General features: G+C 37.3%; 1 protein-coding gene across 49 annotated transcripts in view; it reads left to right on the top strand.

Annotated features, from left to right (window-relative positions):
* Mbnl1 (muscleblind like splicing factor 1) overlaps positions 1-20,224 on the top strand; it is a 157,192-nt gene that overhangs the window by 58,667 nt on the left and 78,301 nt on the right. For 6 of the 49 annotated variants that reach the window (XM_030252727.1, XM_030252726.1, XM_006501794.4 and 3 more), the window contains one exon: positions 15,721-16,269. The exons of the other annotated variants lie outside the window; for them this stretch is intronic. The gene's annotated coding sequence lies outside the window, so the exon portion shown is untranslated. The remainder of the gene's footprint in view (positions 1-15,720; positions 16,270-20,224) is intronic. 49 annotated transcript variants of the gene reach the window in all.

Genomic DNA, 20,224 nt, shown 5'->3' on the forward strand with positions numbered 1-20,224 from the left:
CCATAACAGGAGGAGCAAAGGACTAATTGCTTTTGTCGGGAAACAGCTGTGTCCATAAGTAACTCCTTTTTGACCCAATTCCTAGTAAATCCAGTTTATAATCCTATAGATAATTGGTGGTAAACTCCTAGCTCAGAAATGAAGGACATTAAATTTGGCCGTGACATTGAATGGCTTTACAGAAGACCTGCCGGCACAGGGTTTGGAAACATTGTGAAACATTAGTATTCAGTTGCTATTTTTCCAGCTCCAAATATTTTTTTAGTTACCGTTCACTTGTGGTCAGAGAACAGTTCCCCTTTGAGGAAAGCAATCGTCCTGCTTACAGACACCCAGTGTCCCTAACGAGGTTCAACCCCCACATCAAGGACTTTAAAACAAACAAACAAAGAAAACCACAAGAAAAAAAACCCAATAACAAATGAATTATATTAAGTTTTAAAAATTATTTGTGAAATGAATTTACTATACCAGCAAATCACAGTAAACTTCATCCTTTTGTTTTTTACTAAGAAAAGCTGGAATTTTTAGTTTCAATATTTGGCAAAACATTTGTGTGTTTGTGTGTGTGTGTGTGTGTGTGTGTGTGTAGAGGGAAAATTCAACACAAATTTATTTGCGATAGAGCTTCATACCCAGACAATACCTCCTTAGATGTTAGTGAAATAACTGTTAAGAATCAGTCAACAGAGTTTCTATGTGCAGTTAAGTATTTGTTGGACTTCTGCCTATTAGGTAGTCCTATGGTGTTCAGTTTTGTGGCTAAAATAGATCCAGTACACATCTCAAAGCACTTAAAGTATCTGCCTGACTCATGCTTGAAGTTCTGAAGTTTGGGAGCATTCTGAGACTTGGCAGCTAGCAACCAACAGATCATCTCCATTGTTTTTGAAATTAATTTGCTTTGGTTGAACTGAAGCAGAACACTTGCCTAACAGTAACACGTGCCAGGGCATTCTGACCCACAGCCTTTTGCTGTCCCTGACTTGTTTGACAACTGTATAAATTTTGAAAATGTGACCAAATTTTAGAATGCGTATTAAATATTTACCTCAGTTGTCCTCATTGGGATTTTAGCAGTAGACTTGTGATAGTGTGTATTAAAGGTAGAGAGACTAGGAGAGATGCTGTGCACCAGACAACTTCTAAATGCCTTGGAGAGTCACCTTCCAAGGAAGCCATGTTTATAATGAGTTGAAAAAGTACTTCTTTTAGTAACTATTCCAGAGATCAGCAGATTAGCATTGGGGTTAAAAGGCAAGTCTGAAACTACATGCACTTTGAGCTCAATATTAACAGTAAAATGTATTTATCTCGAAAACTTTCCCGAAAGCACCCTGTTTAATGCATTTAAAATTGATGAATAGGTCATGAAACCCAGCAGGTAATTCTGTAATACCATTCTTTGCCAGTATTATTTGGGTCGTCATGTTGGAACTATGGAGATTTTACTTCGTGAAGTGTGTGTTACATTCTAGTAACATAAATAAAACCATATCAGCATAAGCAGAAAGATAAAGTGTTTTAGCTGTACAGAGTTATTGTAAATTTCTTTCACTGTCTGGTTCAATACTGCATTTGAATTAAAATAGGTCTTGATCGATGGAACGTCGTTTGCTTATGGGTTTAGAGATCTTGTTCTCAGTAGTTTGAAAGACGCATTGTCCAGCAGAGGCTATTCACCTACACTAGTGCTTTGCGTGAGCTTGATGCATTTAGACCCCAAGTTGATCGTTACTGCTTAGGTCTGTGAATGGAAGAGCTGCAATCTCAGTTCTAAGCTGTGACCCACTATTAAGCCAATTTGAGGAATAGCAATAAATCAATACGGACTCATAGAAAATACAGAGATTGCAGCGAGCTGTCAAATTATAAAGGCTGTTAGCTTTTTGTAATTATTGTGCTTTTCTGTATTGGGTCAGGGTGTAAAATGTCTTATATAGCCTACCCTATTTTTATTTTACTAGAAAAGATACTAGTAACATTTTGGAGTAATGTGGAAGGAAAAGTAGATTTCACTGGCTGCATGAAGCCCTTATCAGAGTAACTAATAGAAACAATTCATTGAGTAGTCAGATGTTCAAATAATTAAAGTGTGAAATAAAACAAAAACAAAACACCTTAAGATTGAAAACCTTGAAGGTAGAGAAGAATCTAAGCTTTTTTGGTTTATGTTTAAGGTTTGCTATTCTTTGTACTTAGATTATTCGTGTGGTTTTTAATGGTTTTTCTTAGTGCCTAGAGATGAGTTTTTCCTTTGCCACTTTCAGCATTAAACTCAAGTGAACCACAGACTGCTGCAAGTATTAATTAGAAGAAGCTTAAGGAATGAGGCCATGTGGCACACCCCTTTTACATATTACCGTAACAAGGAGTGGAAAGGGACAGGCTTAATTATGTTCATAAAGTTGTCAAGGTCACCAGGACCTTGAAACACAGGTACTTGCCAAGTCAAATAAAAAACCTGATGATACTGTCTTCATTTTATGAGAATAACATCATCAATACTTACAGCTCCAATTCACTCTTAGGCCCAGTCTAGCTGAGAATTTTTTAAATAATCTGATGCCTTGTGTGTTAGTAGTGTCAAAATCCATACTATGTTTTTTTTCTCCAACAACAAATTCTCCAAACAAATTTATGCTTACATATAGATACATACATATCTATTTATCTGTCTATTCATCTTTGTATCTATCGTTATCTATACATGTGCACATTATAAGTTTTTAATATCAGCTGTGATATCTAGAATGTTAAATTCTACATGATCAGTAGATTCTTAAAGAATGCCATTTTGATTTCATCAAACTGTAACCTGCTTGAATAACCTCCTCCTAAAAGCCCTGACATTGTGATAGCTACCAATCGAGAATCCTTCATAGTGTGGGTATTTCTTTCTTCCACATTCCTTAGATATTATGTATTATAGAGTAGGCTATATTGTGTTGAATTTTATAGTCAGTCTACCTATTTTTCCTCATAAGCTCTAAAGGCCTTGAAGTTTACCAGACTCTCTTGATAACCTTGTATCTGTGGTTCCTGGAATATCCTTGATAATTCATTGAATTGAAAGCAATATTATTTCCTAATCATGGCCAATAATTTTTAGCTGATCAAAAATGATTTTAAATTCAGTTTTAGGGAAATCATTGTTCTGCAGTTGTCAATCTCTCCTCTAAGGAGCATAGCTGCTGTTGTGGAAGAGGTTTCACCCATAGCTTACATATATAGTTCTCTGCAAGGGTTCATGTACCTCTGATTCGCTCTGGCAGAGTAGAGGATCCTTTTTATTCTGTGAGTGAATTTCTGGATCAGGCCCCTTTGGGGGGGGGGTGCATGCTATTGTTTATGTTATCTTGCTCTTGTACAGTCCTACCTCTTTGGCTGCCTGTCTCTGTAGATCGATACATTGCTCATTGCAGTGGCATGATTTAGTTATTTGGGTAAAAATATTAGCACCCACACATGAATGTGTGTTGGAGGAACTGTGGGGCTTTCATACAGCACAATGTTTAGCCTCTGACAGCTGTGCATGGAGAAATGGTCACATTATTAGGATTCACTTTCACAACATAGGAACACTATGTTGAGAATAATGTGAACACCTTTAATAGTTTTGTTACATTATATGATTAACATCTAGAATCCAGACTACAGTTATATCACTGTTGCCTTCAGTACAGAATAAATAACACTAAAAAGGGGATATCATTCTTTGCAGAGTTTCACATATCTATGCTATGCATAAAATTCTCCATATTATAATAATATAAAAATGTTTTATCTTCTAAGTCCAGATATTTTATAGTTTCCATTTTTCTTTTTACATTTGAAGTTGAAGGAAGAACCCAAAGACATAGACTCTGCTAGGTGCTTACTGGCTCCTATTCTTAACCTGCTCACAGCCCTTTAGAGAGGTGTGATGCTAGAAGTCATGCTGTGTATGTCATGAGAGTTTCTAGAGAGAAAAACCCTCCAGATGAGTGCTGGTGCCAGCACTTCTGCACTCAAGCATCTGACTCTGGAGCATCTACAGTTATCCACTTTGAAAAGGGATCATCAAGATGGATTAAAAATTTAGCACTTGAGGCTTATTAAGGGTTAGAGTGGAATAATTATTTATGTAGCTGGCGATACTGCAGTCCTCACGAGAACACTGTGATATGCTGGGCACTTCCTGCCTCTTGTCAAGGCCTCTCACAGTTTTTATCTCCCTAAGAATAAGTCTTGCTGTTCCTTGGTTGTTCATGCTTCCTGCTTTCTTACTGTGTATATGATCAGAGGAGATAAATCTTACTGAAATCCTATGAACATACAGCTTTGTAAGCCATCGTTCCTTGCTGTGCAGCAGTTGTCTACCTCAGATCAATGAACCTTTGTTCTCTTGGTGCTCAAAGGAGATGAGTGTGGACTAGGCCTTCAGACTACATCCATTTCAGTTGTTGCTAATTATGGAGCCAGGCTTGTTTTTTTTCTAATCTTGAAAGTTGGAAAATAAAAGGCCAAGAGGCAGTGGTGGATCTTGGAATGCCACTCTTCATCAGGCTGTGAGATATTATATATTGTGACTGCAGTTTTGTGTTTTGGCAAGGTAGCATATTAACTCTAACAGAAAATTTAGTCAAATCTAGTTTTAAATTCTTGAGGATTTTTGTTCTTTCCTTTAAAAATCTTGACCTATCAGTTTCTTCCTAAGAGGCCCTCTTAGTCCCTAATCTGCAGTTTCTTCATTTACATTTTTGAAAATCCAGGTAGTATTGCTACACTCTAGAAATATTTTAAACATTTTAAAATATAATTTTTGAAATATAGTCATATAGCTGCCCCCTCTTCTTCCTATCTCCAGACCTGCTCATATGTCTCACTCCCTGTGTAAATTCATGGCCTCCTTTTCTTTTACTGTCATTAATGTGTCTTTGTATATAAGTGTGTTCCTAAATACATAAACATGACATATGTAGTCTGTATAATAGTACCTTTTACTTGTGTGTATATACATTCAGGTCTGCTTAGAACAGAAGAAATAATCTACCCGAGAGAAGGTACCAATTGGTTATGTAATACTAAATGGTCAGCCCTGAAAACAATATCAGTAATTTAAAAATGGAGTGGTACTTTTATTGTGTTATTTTACTGTATAAAATTCGGCAAAAGAGAGACACGGCAAAACTTTCTGTTCTTCCACTAACTATCTCTGTGAGGTTTTTAACTCAGTCCTGTCTGGAAACTTATAAAAGCAAAGGATATGCCATAGTCACCTGTAAAATATCCTACCCAAGTGATTAGCACAGGATGGCTGCAAATAGATACCCTTTGACTTGTGTTGGATGTCAAGCTGGGTAGAGTATACAACATTATGAAAATAAGTTAACTCTCTCCTCATGCCCAAGCTTTCCTCCATTTGTATGATTAAAATAACCAGTTAATCCCATCACAACAGGTAGGTCATATATTATATATTGAAGAAATAATGATTTGGAAGACAGTGTCCAAGCTATGAAAACAGTCATGAACATAAAATGCTAAAAATATTTTAATTGAACATATTTAAGTAAGTTGGAGTAGCACAGTGACAAAAATCATATATGTATAATCTGTTCTCAGTCTGTACTGTTGGACTGAAAAATACATTGATTTGACTAATGAGATTGTCTGAATCATTTTACAAGCTAGACAGCAATATTATGGATTGATTTTTGTCTTTAATCAGATTTGTGAGTTTTTCTTCCTAATGCAGAATACTGAAAACATGACCTTTCCCTTACCATTTATAAGCATTAGGAGTGTAAATCAATAATTAAATTGACCCCATAAAATATTTTGGGTAATACAATTGGGACTTTTAAAAAATGTAGCATGTAATAGACAATCAATGCATCTCAGAAGCACCTTTCATATAAGTGTGATAAGTGTATCAGTGTAATGAATCACATTTGCTCTCAGCGTCCAGTTAAGCAGTGGATTCTGGTAGATCAGCTGTGGGCTTCTGAAAACCAGATTTAGTCACAAGTCAGCAACAGATTTACCATACGCCAAATGGGGAACATGCCAGTCTCACTTTCACTTTAGCTTTCTGATCACTGGTTGGTTTTCTTTAGTATCATATTCAGTTAAAGTGTGTGTGTGTGTGTGTGTGTGTGTGTGTGTGTGTGTGTGTGTGTGTGTGTTTGTGTGTGTGTGATTTACACAGGTCAGCCTCTAACAAACATTTTATATTCCATTTGGATGCTGTATCTAGTATAACAATTCTTGCTTCCTGTTTTCCCCTAATGCCCTTTGCCTCTGTCCTGTAAAATGCCTAAAATTATAAATTCAACTAACTGCTTCTATATAGCGTTTCTATTTTCTTTACTCTTTGCATACTAGAAAATGAATCCAAAGTTGAGTTTACTTCTAATGCCATTTGGTTTTGTGAGATAATCCTTCTTACAAGGTCCTGTATACTTGTTATTTCATCATAGCAAAAGGTATAACTTCAATTATCCCCACTAAGGATACTGAAATCTGTCATTTCTTCTTGACTCTTGGGAAAAGACCAAGGGTTGGTTGGACCCAATGTTTTTACTTCATTGTTGATCATGTTCTAGAACCATGATATTTTTTAAGGATTACAAAGGTTTAACTTTTGATCATGCAGTTCCTCCTATGTTACTACTAGAAAATTTCTAAACAAATGCTCTTCTTCAGTTTTATGAGACACTATGCGATGTAATTTGTATTACATTGGGGACATGCATGAGTTTTATCAACATTTAAATCAAATATCTTCTAATATAAGATCTAAACAAATTTACACATACCTTCAAATTATTCTAGGTTATGATGCTTCTTAGTGGGTAATGGGCTATCTTGCTAACCACAGGACTGGACCACAGACCTGGAGCCTGAAATGAAGCAGCAGAAGTGCTCGTGCCTGGCATCCCAGGCACAGCCGAACCCAGAGCTGGCGGGTCAGGCTTGCAGCTTATGCTAGCCAGCTGGAGTCTAGGCTCCATCAAATTATTCTAATATATTTCAAGACTTTTCTTTTGGGAAAAATCTTTGAATTGCTTCTCCTGATCTTTTTTATGATAATATATTTTGGTGACAATGCATTTCCATGATATCAGGAGTCGTCTGACACTTCGTTTCTGTTTAGCACAGATCTGTTCCTGAGAATTTGACTCTCTCTCTCTCTCTTTTTTTTTCCCCATTTGGGTTTGTTTTGTGTTCATGATGCAAATGAAAAACATAAGACAAATGAAAAAAAAGTCCATATGTAAATCTGGTTTTCCTTATTCTAATATTTGGTTTCATATATTAAAATCAGTATTTTTAGCTGACTTCAAATTCCTTGACTTTATTATTTAATATCATGACAGTCAGAGAATTGGGGGTTGGTGAGTAACTCCCACTGACCCAGAGAAACAGAAATGACTATTTGGGGCCTAACATGTTACAGTAAAGGAAGTTTCATTTAAACTAATAACTTTGAAGAAGTAAAATTAGAGTCAAGAGTACTGGAAATCCCCCCTCAGACTAATGCAAATGGGAAGAGCCCACGAGGCTTCCATGTAGTGATATCTGAGCTTCAGCTGGCTTCTAGCCTTAGGAAATAATGAAGAAATGTTAGTGGTTTTGTTATCTCTTATAATGTGTATTTTGTACATATAAAGAGAAGTCTGGGGTTCTTAAGATAATTGTTGGATAGTAAACACATAGTGTGCTATGGAAATCTGGGCTTAGCATTTATGATTCTGTTTTGTTAGAAATGTAGTTGCCTAAGAACTTCATTTATTATTACTGTTTTAGGTGATTCATCTGTAGTTGATTATACCAAGGTGATCTTGTGCCTACTAGAGAGCTAGTTTGTAGGGTCAGCTCTCTTCTCCAATGTTCAGTAGACTAGACAATGGCAAATTCTGGCACTAGGCTTGTTCAACAAGCCCTTCCTCCAGCCTGGCTGTCTCAGCAGCCCCGGGGATGTTCTGTCGATTTTAGCATGTATTAAACAGTGATAGCATTTTTGATGTCTTCTATCGTCCAGAAATAGTTCCTTTACTTATGGTTAGGTACTATAATCCAGCTGAGGTTAAAATGAAAGATAATTTCTTGGCATAAAATATATTTTGCAATAGGAACATAGACAATATAGAAGCATCACATTGATTTTTTTAATCATATGTAGATATGTTTATGATACTACAGAGAGATATCAGGAAGAGATATTTTAAATCAAATGGTATTTGTATCCTTGGCTGGCTTACCTTTTCTGGACATTTTAAAAGAGGGAAAACACAGAAAGCTAGGTGAGGTCTCTGGTAACACCAAGGATTGGCTGAATTTAAAGTTAAAGATCTACAAATAGATATTTATGTCCTTCAAATACTAATTGCAGTTTTACCTGGAGGAAATATTTTCATATGAATAGCACATAAGTTCATGACAAAGTTCACTAAGTCATAAGTAATGACAGTTTCAAACTGTGGAAATGGAAGGCTAGTCCCAAAGAGACAGGAGTTCCAAAAACAACTGGCAAAAGTAAATGTTATACAACACAGAAAAATACCAGGAGAAGAGCTGATAGACTACAACAGGAAGACTAGTCACTTGTGGATGGAAAAGGTGGGGGTGGGGCAAAGAGAAGAGGAGCTCAAGCAGGGTGTTGTCTAATATGCACATCCCAACCCCCTGGGAGCTGCACTAGCAAAACCAGGTAATGCCACAACACCAAAGACACAAATATAAAGTTTTCAAAATCAGTGACTGGATTGAAAGCAGGAAAATGTTAGGCTTGAGTTTACAGAAGCTGACACTAAAAGGCTGGTGGTGGTGGTCCTCAGCAGAGCTGAGCCTCTTAGCTCAGGCTGCTAGGTTGGTTGGCCAGGGAAAGAAAGCCTTGCTTGTCCTTCACCACACGCTGAGGCTCCGTTCATATATATATTGCATGTAAATAGAAGTGCTCTGGGTGTCTCATTTGTGTGTGCTCTTTGAAATAACTTTTGCTTATAGAGAACATTTATCCACAACTTAAGAAGTATAGGTATCCAAATATTCCAGTAGCTATTTCTGTGAGCTTTTAAAAGTACTAGTAGTCATTACCTGTATATTTTATAAAAACGGTTCTCTATAACTGGAAAGTAGACCTCTCTCTCTCTCTCTCTCTCTCTCAACCTCTCTCTCTCTCTCTCTCTCTCTCTCTCTCTCTCTCTCTCTCTCCCTCCCTCCCTCTCTCTCTCTCTCTGTGTGTGTGTGTACGTTTTATTGAAATTCTATTAATTTTCCATTCATAGTAAAAGGAATAGGGATATTCCAGAAACTGGTTTTATTGAGTCTCCTCACTTGTCAAATGTGAATAATAAGATGCCTGACTCAAAAACAGGCAACAAGAATAGAATGACCTGGATGCAGTAATATAAAAATCATATGACATGCTATGTTTTTATTAGTATACTCTTTAGCCAAGTATGGCCCAACTGACTTAAATGACGTATTTCTAGCTTACAAGGAAGGTGGGTATTAGCAGGAACACTCTTCCTTATACCACTTGGTGAGGTCATTTGTTGTGTTACATATATATCAATATTTAGCAGACATATGATTTGAACTTGTTCATCTCTTAGTAATTCTTATAAATTATGTCAAATATTTTTAATATTAAGGACACAATCTGCTCTATTTGGAAAAATATACCTTTGTCAGTTAAAAGTAAAAACAAGTGATGCATATTCAAATAAGATAGAAAATTCACTTAATTTAGAGACTTTAGATTTCATCTTGTTCTGTATAGCTTTATGGAATATATAATTTTGTATCATTGTGCTCAGGGAACTGCAGAATGCAGAGAGCCATTCTGATCTTTTTTTTAACCAATTACAATACTTCTGTTGTTCATGAGCCCAAAATTTTCTGAGATAAATTCTAACCTCTAACAACATAACCAGGTAATACAAACACTGAAAGTACACTGAAACAACCAACTCTTCCTGACTCCCCTGCCCCATGCATAATAGAAAGGGAAATGTTTGTTTTCTAAACTGTACAGACAAATGCTATCTCCGACACCGAAAGTCTTCCCTTTTCCTGGTGTGGACACAGTAAGTCATCCTGAGTCACTTGAGGACTTTATTTAAAGCATAGAATTGTGAGGACAGATGACTCAGGGGTCTATGTGGTGTGGCTAGACTTTCTCACTGTCAGGTTACCGGTTCCCACACAACTCACTCCCTATTAAATATTGGGGGAATCTTTGTTTTCACGATGGGAGTGCATTAAAATCTCATCTGTTCTGACTAGTGTGCCCTTTACTTGTTATAATTGTTATTAATACATTTGTTTCCATATGAAGCCTATTCAAAGAATTAAGCAGAGGGAATGGGCCCAGTCATAGCTCATGAATATAAGAGGGGCTTAGCTTATTTGTACACAGATACTGGCTTTTCTCTTCTTCTTTTTTCTTTTGTGTGTGTGTGAGTGAAATATTTACATAACTAGTTACTTGAGCTTGAATCTTAACACTTTCACTGCCCCAGCATCAGAAATGACTATATGGCGATTGAACAAGTTCTGGATATGCTGAAAAACCATAATTTATATGTTTGTATGACAGCATAAATAACTGATGGGTTCTCCTAGTTATCACTCACTAATGCCAAGATAATAAGATAATTTGTTTAGGGGGTTGGATATGAATCTCAAAAGTCATTGGCAACCTGGGCCTCATCATGAGATATGTCTTACAAATAAATCCTTTAATCTATCTTATGCAAAAAAAAAATCTATGCAGTTACTTTATTTCCCTTACTGACAATATGGAAGAATATACTCTTTAGCATATTTTTATTTGTTAAATTCAGTGTTATAAGTAGAGGCTCGAACAGATTTAAATCTGTTATTAGCATGAATAAATCAAGCTCATTTTATGTGATATCAGCACCACTATCCAGGGTTACTGCAGAGAACTCTCCACCTCCTTCTATTTTGATTTTAGAAATAATTGAGAATAAATAAACTCTTACATGGTATGCCATTTGAAGGGAGTCCATGTAGGCACCAAAATAAGTTGTTGGTAAATGCTGCCCAGGGGCTGCATTTCATAAAGCTTATGGCTAAATTATAACCGAGGGAAAGTTCATCAAAAGAATATCCTCCTAAAGTTTCCATAGATTCTCCTCCTTAGTTTTGCCTAACCAAGCAGTAGCTGCCCCAAAATAGCATGAGTCAGGCTCACAGCCAGTGAAAGAAACAGGTTGGCTTCTGTATTATTTTTGCCTTAGCATTAAGGACCTGTCTACATGATTTGAACTGTCTGGTCTGACAGTCTTATGTCCTCAGCAGCTCATTTAAGGAAGGTTACTTCAGCTGCTGAATCTTCAGGGAAGTCCTGGGTCAAAGTTGGTTTCAGCTCATATGTCATGGGATGACCCTTAAATTTCTTAAGTTCCATCTGAACTCATAATTATGGTCTGAGCCTTGTATTTAATGAACTGCATGGGCAGAGCTGGGAATGTGTAAGTGTGACTGCTGCAATGGTGGTTCTTCTGCAGAAGGGGCACTGCTGGTAACAATGCTTTAGTCCTGTGGGGCCGTCGAAGTCAGGGTCTATTTTGAAAAATGTGACAACTAGATATGTTCTTCACATCCTAACATCTGACAGGCATAAAACATGTGAGAGAAATTTGTCCCTCTGTGTAGACTTATTCCTAGGTCCTTTTCCCACCACAGTTCAGGCTAGTCATGGTATTTATCACTCCCGCTCTGAAGAGCTCCAGTACTCAGTTTTCAAGAGTCTACAGAGGATGGAAAAACAGTGTTGCAGGTGCATTCCAAAGTCTACATTTTTCCTGCTTTTCAAGGATTATGACATTAGGTGACACTTCTTACATGTAGCATTCACCTTGCTGTGTTGATGTAAAACACCCAAGAAACATGCCAATAGTCTTAGTTCACAACTTTGTAGTTTCACCAATAAGGCCAATTTTCTACTATGCAGAAAATTCATGCATTAGTGTTCATAATTCTCTAATAAGTCTGTGGTAGAAATATGTTAATCTTTTTCATTTCCTCTTGAAGTTCTTAAATTCCTAAGAAATAAATCTAGGTATCTTTTCTCTTTCTAGGATTGAATTTCTAGCAAATCATCTAGATACCTTGCTAGCAGTGCTCCCACGTGCCATTGTCCAATCATATTCTGGTGAAAGGAAATGATCAGTAACATCAGAATGGAAATACAGTATGGGAACAGAGGAGCATTGCTCATTTTGTAAATGTTGCAAGAACTGATATCTCCTCATGTCGTCGGAGTGTTGTACAGATTATGAAAACAGTAACCCTTGAGAACTTTCTATGCTAGGAAGGCAGATAAGAGTAGATTTTAAAATTGAGCAAAATCTCAGGGTAGCAATTAATTTACATGGTAAGTCTCTTTCAGTGACAGGCTTTAGGGCAGTTAATTTGCTTACTAGGAATGAGAAGGAAATAAATTATGAAAGGGCTAGTGCAGTTGCCATGAGATAAACCTTAGAGAGCAGTTTTCTGTATAGAATTGGAAACTGAGTATCTCATGGTAACAGTGTTTATATCACTTGCTTGGAGAGCAGATTTAGGTATGATCACAGGACGACACCTGTCTTGGCACTTGGTGTAGGATAAGTGAAAACACATGGGTAGTCTGTGTGAGTGTGGAATCAACAAGAATGTTTGGGCTAGCATCTTACTGGGTGTGGATCTGACAGAACTCAAGCTACTGCTGCCACCCACTGCTCCTGATACCGGGGAATGGAAGCATGGCTGACCAGCAGACCCCTAACTCTCAGTGCCATAGCAGTTACATGAGAGGTGTTGGTTAAGGGATCCATCTTGGATCCTTTTCATGGCACCTTGGCAAGCAAAAACTGTATTATCCATTGAAGATGAAGCATGGAGTTGTCTGATAGACACTGGTGAGTGAATGAGGCAAACTGGAAGCTAATTAACTAAGCTAAAGTGAGGCAGGCTAGTTGTGCAGAATTCCATGGGAAGAAGGCTTCTGAGACTGTGTACTTTGGGAGCACGTTCCACACTTTAGTGTCCTCATCCGTAGCCAGCTTATGTTTCATGAGCACTGCTGGCATTTACTCACACATAACGTTGATTCCCAAACTGATGCACAGTTCAGCAAATGGGGTATAGATTTCCATAGACTGCTTTAGTCTCTACATCTTCTGTCCTTTACTTGAGTCACAGTTATACTTTCATAGATGAAAGTAATTATTTTTTTCATTTCTAATTGTACTCCTGCTTTATTCATACTAGTTGAGTTCACATTTTAAATGAAATTAATTGATGTGCATGATTTTTGCCAGAAATGTTATTTTTAGACAGAGATAATTTTGTAAGCAAATTAGTATGATATATGCTTGTATGAATCAGATAGTTGTACAGGCTGTACCTTACTATTGTATTTATGCATTCATACTCTGAATGAGCTAGTATTTTCTATCTTCAAAATAGTTTATTTTTTATATAAAATTATATTTACCATAATTCATCTCAGATACTAATAAAGTACCCATTACCTGTGTGTTCATTTCATTAATTGGAAAAAATACTAATTTATAAGGCTACAGACTATAGACTGCAAGTTTTCCTAGCATAATCATCCTGTATTGATAATGTTTAAGATATGGTCTTTAAAAATCTGTAATAATTACATTTGAGAACTTAAATAGTAAAGGATCTATCAAGTGACATAGAAAACATGCTGAAATTCTTGTTGGCCCTTTAGGCTTTATGAGTTGGCTCCCCCACCCCATCATTAGCATTCTCTGCCTCCTTATGGTATTATGTAGGTGATGCTGGGATATAGTTTTTGATGAATTTGTTAGGAGTATTTAATGCTTAACATTTATTCAAACATCTCATGTGCTAACTTATTTACTAGCACATTTTATTTACACAAAACAACTACTTTTTGTTTCTACTGAATGACATACATGTAGTCTTAAAAGATTTATAAATAAATACATTAACTTTCCCATTTTAGATCACCATTTGCTTCAACAAGTTCTTGTTATCACTTTATTTAGATGGGATTGAAAAATATAGGTGCAGTAATGCAAGTAAAATTGATCTGTTGAATTTAATCTCAAGGACCACATTATGGAAGCGATTGCCCTCCCTCCTCCAGACATAAGGGTCCAACCACTGTTTTTTAAGCCTTCCTCAGTGATACAATGTCTGGAAATGATAAGACCACATTCAAATCAGAATTTAAGTGTACTGAAGCAGGCTTGCTACAGGGAAACATAGAGGCTTTGCACAGTATCTCTGTGTACAAAAGATACTTGCTCTACAATCTTGGAGATCCACACTCATCTCCAGAAGTCATAAACAAGTGGAAGGACAGATTTCATATATAAGTCCTTTGCCTTCCTTGTATATGCCATGTGCTCCCACATGCCATGTACACGCACTCGTGTGTGCAAACACACACACACACACACACACGATAACAATTTTCTAAAAATGGAAATTGAGATTACTTATCCTACTCCCCTTTATAAAAATCTGGATTTCTCCCAGATTAAAATATTTGTTGCTTAAAGAGAATTGACTAATTTGTGTTGTTAGTTTTATTTTACTTTATAACAATAGCTGGTGTTTGTTGACTTATCTGAAATAGATAGACACCCTCCCTCAACTAATGAGGTTCATTTCATTTATTCTTAACTGTGTATATTAGAAATAAGGAAGGAAATTACCATTTGTTTTAAAAAGAGTATTTTAAATACTCATTAAATTACATGGGTTTTAATGTACCAACTAAAGGAAACATTATTAGATTTTAATTGCTCTGAATTTGAAGTTGATATTGAAGTGAAGAGTTACTCACACGGACCTGCTATTATGTAATAGGGTCTTTTCACACCTGTGTCCAAATGTCTAAAACAAGTCTAAAATACTCTGTATAGTTAACTTGCTTCTAATTTTAAAAACGTCAGGATGGCTAAGTTATCTCAGTCGTTTTCATTTGCTGTACGTTAGATAGAGTTAGCAGCTTCTCAGTGCTTATGCTTGGTTCCCAAGTTGCAAACAGAGTCACCCTGAGCTCTGTCTCCGCATGATCTAGCTCTCGCAGTTCATAGTAAGCGGCTCAGCGTAAGTTCCTCCCGGCTGTGGGAGATAAGAGCCATGAGGACTAGGTATCAGGTTCTCTGCACCTTCCTGGGAAGAGCTGCGTTGTGAGGCCCAGGCAGTCAGCAGAGGCGTGTGCATTAGAGCTTCTCCCTAGTGAACTGGCACACTTGATTCCCCTCTGGTTTTTCCTCCTTTCTTAGTTCCATCTCTTGCCCTTCTCCAGCTTGTACACTCCTGGAACACCTGCCTCTTTTCTATCAAATTCTTTCCTTCATCAAACTCCCCATTCACCCTCATCTGGCTCTGGCTGCAAGTGATGTACTTGATGAAATATGTGTTGCACAATTAGAAAGTAATTATTTTTCTCAAGAAGATTTTTAAAAAGAAACTAATTGAGTTTAATCTCTGTTCTGTGTCTATTTTCTCTTCCAATTCCAGACAGCTTTGGCTTTTTACCTCTTGCTGTGGACCAGCTTCCTGGGATTTTTTTTTTTTACATTTGTACATTAATTTAATATTAAGGTTGCAATGACAGAGTATCGTAATCTCATACAACTTTTGAAATGTTAACATTAGTCCAACAGGCATGCTATAACATGTGTCCCTCACTTTTCTTTCTAGAACTAGATCTCCACCCCTTCATCCATGTTTTGGCTTTCTGTGGGATGCGTGAATGGCTGCCCCCTTGTATTTTGTTGCACTTCTCCATTGCTTCTTGTGTTCTGGTGGGGACCTTGGTGATTCTTCTCAATTGCTACCTGAGCTCTGTGCTGGTTGCTGCTCATCTCCCAGGGTCTTGTGCTGGCTGGTCATGTCTCTACCTCCTTGGCACTGCCCCTTGGCAGAAGCGTGGTCCCTTGTTGGCTGCGTCTAAACCCTTGTGAGGGTGGGGAATATTCCTCCCCCTGCTGCTACGATTGAGCTCTGTGCTGGGTACCACAGAGTCCTCTACACTTGCTTTCAGTTGCTAAGGCATCCCGAGCTTTGGCTGTGGCTCAGTGGTCCTGCTATCCAAACCCTAAAACTTTCCTAGCCTCGACACTCAGTGGTAGCAGCAGGTGTTGGGATTTCTCCAACTTCTAAGGCCTTGGGAGGAAGAGAGTGGCTGTTGACACAGACCTCAAGGATTTTCAGAGTACACCAGGAAACTTCTCCAGAAGATATGTAAAGGTAAGATTCTGATTTCTCTAGGAAGCAGTTTCAGAAGCATAGAAAACAAAACCTCTAAGCATGGGTTAATGTAAATGGATTTTCATAGAGGATACCGAGAACTATGATAACATAGACAAAACTTGTCCTGCATTGGGCCTCTACTTACTGCAAATACTTCTTGGAGGTGGGTGGTTCTGGGTGAACTTTACATTTCTATTCTATTTTTACCCCTATTAAATAATTGGCATTGGAGAGATTTTCAAGAATTGTACTCAATGATTTGAATTGGAATTTTGAAGCATTTTGTTTCTCCATGTTACAATCATCACTGTATATTTAGTAAGATTGTTTTTGAGGTTTAAAATATTAAAGGATAATGTAGCAATCCTTTATTTTATAAAGGTACCTGTATTTGAGATAGCTTGCCATTAATATCTAATACCAAAAACTTATTAAATGAGTGTTTCCTTACATTCTGCCCAGGAAGCAGAAGTGGAGCTCTGTCATCCGGGTAGTGCTAGAGCACACACTTGTGCCTTGTTGGCATTCCTGCAGCATGTTAGAGCCCTGGAACAATGCAACATCCTCTAACCTCTTAGGCCTTTCTTTCTCTCCCTTTCTCTCTTCCCTTCCCTCTTTTATTATTGTTATTATTATTATTATTTTAAAAAGAAGGTCTTGTAGTACAGCTAACACCCACCCTTCTGAAATTTACTCTTACAGTCCAGCCAGCCCCAGCACTTCGTGATCTTCTGTCTCTCAGTCTGCAGGGCTGGGATCACAAGTGGGATACAGTGTGGGCCTGTTTACAGTGTTCCTCATGGAAAATGCACCTGGGACTGGGTAAAGAATCTGGATTAGGTGCTAGTGTTCTCTGTTTCTGAGTTGTGGGAGGGCAGCAGTACAAACCATGTATGCAGAAGCACAAAGCCTAGCACAAAGCCAGCTCCTAACTCGTTTCTAACTTACTCTTCACTGTGCACTTCACAGGCACTAACCCATGAGCTGATTTTCTGATTTCAGCCTTATCATCAATTCATAGCATCTTTTTACCTTCTTTGATTTTTTTTGAAGTATGAACTTAATATCTTAACCAATGCTCTATCATTGAAATTAAGGCTCTTGTTTAGAAAACCAACCTAAATTTAGTACTAAAATTAAAACATATACTTACCAATAACTTTACAAACTGAAAATATATTGAATAGTATTTATTTCTGTTCTGTCCTATGTTATATTCCCTTTAGACTGCAAAGAATAACTAAATAGAGTGTTTTGAAGTTTTTATAGTGAGTTAAAATGCATATTTGGTTTCTTATGCAAAAATACAAAGGTGGCATTTTATTGTTCTTATTCTTAATGGTTATGAATGCAACTCATTTAGTCATTAAATAAAACAAAAAGACTTGATATGAAGTCCAAGGCTAGGAGTTTGCTTTATGATTAAATGTGCCTTGAGTCCACCCCGCTTACATTTCTCCAGAAATCTTATTGTTCCTTAGGATGAGAAATCAGATGAATATAAGAATGTGAACTCTTAAAAATAACGAAAACTTGCAAATTAATTATGAATGATAATGATTGCAGAAGGAGCCTAGTTTTCCTGTTCATAGTGTTCATAGTAAGCCTGTGGTGCATGGCCCTGCTCTCAGAATAAGGCCCAGTTAGAGTTTCTGCATAACTCAGGTCAGCTTGAAACTTGTGCTTGTCTGTCCCATGTTTCCTCTTCCTTTGTGCAGCAGAAACCTCCAAACAGAGGGGAATAGGCAGAATATTTACAGTAGATGCTTAATTAAGCAAATATAAAGTTCTTATTATTTAGTTTATGTTATGTAATAAGAAAGTCAAAGTGTGCAACCTTCACTAGACATGCCCATGTAGAAAAGGAAGAAAGGACAGACCTGCGTTTCATCAGAGCAACTCAATGGAAAGATGAATATAGGGCTCTGACCAGCTGCTGACATTTTTGTTTATTTATAAAGTTTTAAGGCTCAAAAGCAAAGCATTTCTATGTATTATCCATCGTGTGTGGAACTAAAAGCTTATTGGTTAGTTTTACAGAATTAAAATAATCTTTTAGTTAATTTTCATATTTTATAAATTGCCTACCTTAGAATCACATACATTTTTTTTCTTGAAAACTTGAGATAGGGATGAGAGGGAGAAGCGAGGGCTGGGGTGGAGGGGTAATGGGAGATCATTTTATATCTGTAAGACATTTTCAGATGGAATTCGTCAATATAACAGAAAGGTACTCAAGATACTATTTTTATTGCACCATGGGGAAGACGAAACTGAGGCTTTATGAAGTTGAGCCTACCATGCTCTTCACTCCAGGGCTCACTGACGCCAGAAAGTGTAGCTGCAGAAGCTGTTGGCAGGATCATTGATCTTTGAACATTCTGAGCATCTAGTGCCCCCTTCTCTCCTCATCCTTGGAATAGCACAGTGCCATCAAGGAAAATCAACACAGCCCCCATCTAGGTCATTCTAGGCTCTTATTCTGTATCTGGCTTTGTGACCTTGGGATATTTACTTACAGTCTTTTTCAGCTGTAGTCTCACTCTCTCTAATATGTGAATAACATTATCTCCTTGTCAGAGTTTTTATGAAGATTTAATTTAATGAAACAGCTTGTGCCAGTACTTAGCACAGTGGCTAGCATAGGAAAATGGCGATTGTGTGGATGTTACTATGTAATTTTCCCAAGGTCACACTGTTAGAAAAGGATTGAGTCACAACTGAAACACAAGTCTCTCTGAATAAAATAGTAAATAAAACGGGAAAAGATACAAGTACATGCACACCCAGTATGCTGCAGAAACTTCAAAAGAAAGGTCATACTTCCAACTAATAAAAGATATTAAATGATACGTATGCAAACCACAGGCTCAAATAACTACTGGCTTTTATTAACAGTTGACCTAGATATAAACACCTCTTTAAAAGCATAGTGTCTTTATGAGATTGACAGGTCTGGTTAGTGAAAACCGTTTACAGATGGATAGGTCTTCCATTCTCTAAGAACCAAAAAGTTGTTATGTCATGACATAGACTGTCAGTGGGAAGGGAGGAAAATGTCAAGGAATGAACGCAAATAACTGGAGAGGGGACAGAAGTTCTTTTTCATTTTGCCTGATGTTTGTTTGTAACACTGGAGTGCCCCCGGTAGCGAGAGGAATGCCAGTTGCACAGATGATAGAATATTCTTTTGATCTTTATTCTCTGAAGCAGAGCAGAAACTAGCAGTGTCTGCTCGTCCTGAAGAGAGACTCATCAAAGCTGAAATGTCAGGATTTGGCTTTGAATGCGATGGATTCAAGAGGTGTATTTGTTTTTTTTTCAGTGAAATTCTTGCTGCTCTTTGACATCCTTTACTAGACTTGGAAAAGCTTGAGGCCAGGAATGTTTATATATTTATCGATTTATAATCTTAACACGGTGTCTAGGAAAGAAATGGACATTCAACATATGCTTAATTACATCAAAGGAAATGTATTGCAGAACAGAGTAAGAAGACTAACGTTAGGGTCTAATGGCACCAAAGGGATTAGAAAGCAAGGACTCAAGACTCAGTCTAAATGCAGGGGCAAATTAGGGCAGGCGCTTCAGCGTGGGGAGCTCTGTGTTTGTATTTTTTGGTGCCTGGCTAAGGATGTAGAAGAACTAAAACCTGCAGTCAGCTGTTAGTGCAGGAGTAAAATGTTCAGCATCACTCATGAGCACACAGTGCAATTGGAGAATAGAGAGGTAAAGGGACTGACCTATACTTTGTTTATGTTTTTCATGCCGAAAAGTATTTCTGGCCTTAGAACTCAATTTGGTGCCCAGAGTATGGAGGGAAAAACTATTAGAAATATACCATTGGTGTATATCTTCATTAAGAAATTCTGAAAATATGGTTTAAATGTACAATATTGTAAATTGTAACTTGCAACACATAAAGTAATAGAGTTATGTCGATGACAGAGAA

This window comes from Mus musculus, chromosome 3 (assembly GCF_000001635.26).
Source record: "Mus musculus strain C57BL/6J chromosome 3, GRCm38.p6 C57BL/6J".
Classification (NCBI taxonomy): domain Eukaryota; kingdom Metazoa; phylum Chordata; class Mammalia; order Rodentia; family Muridae; genus Mus; species Mus musculus.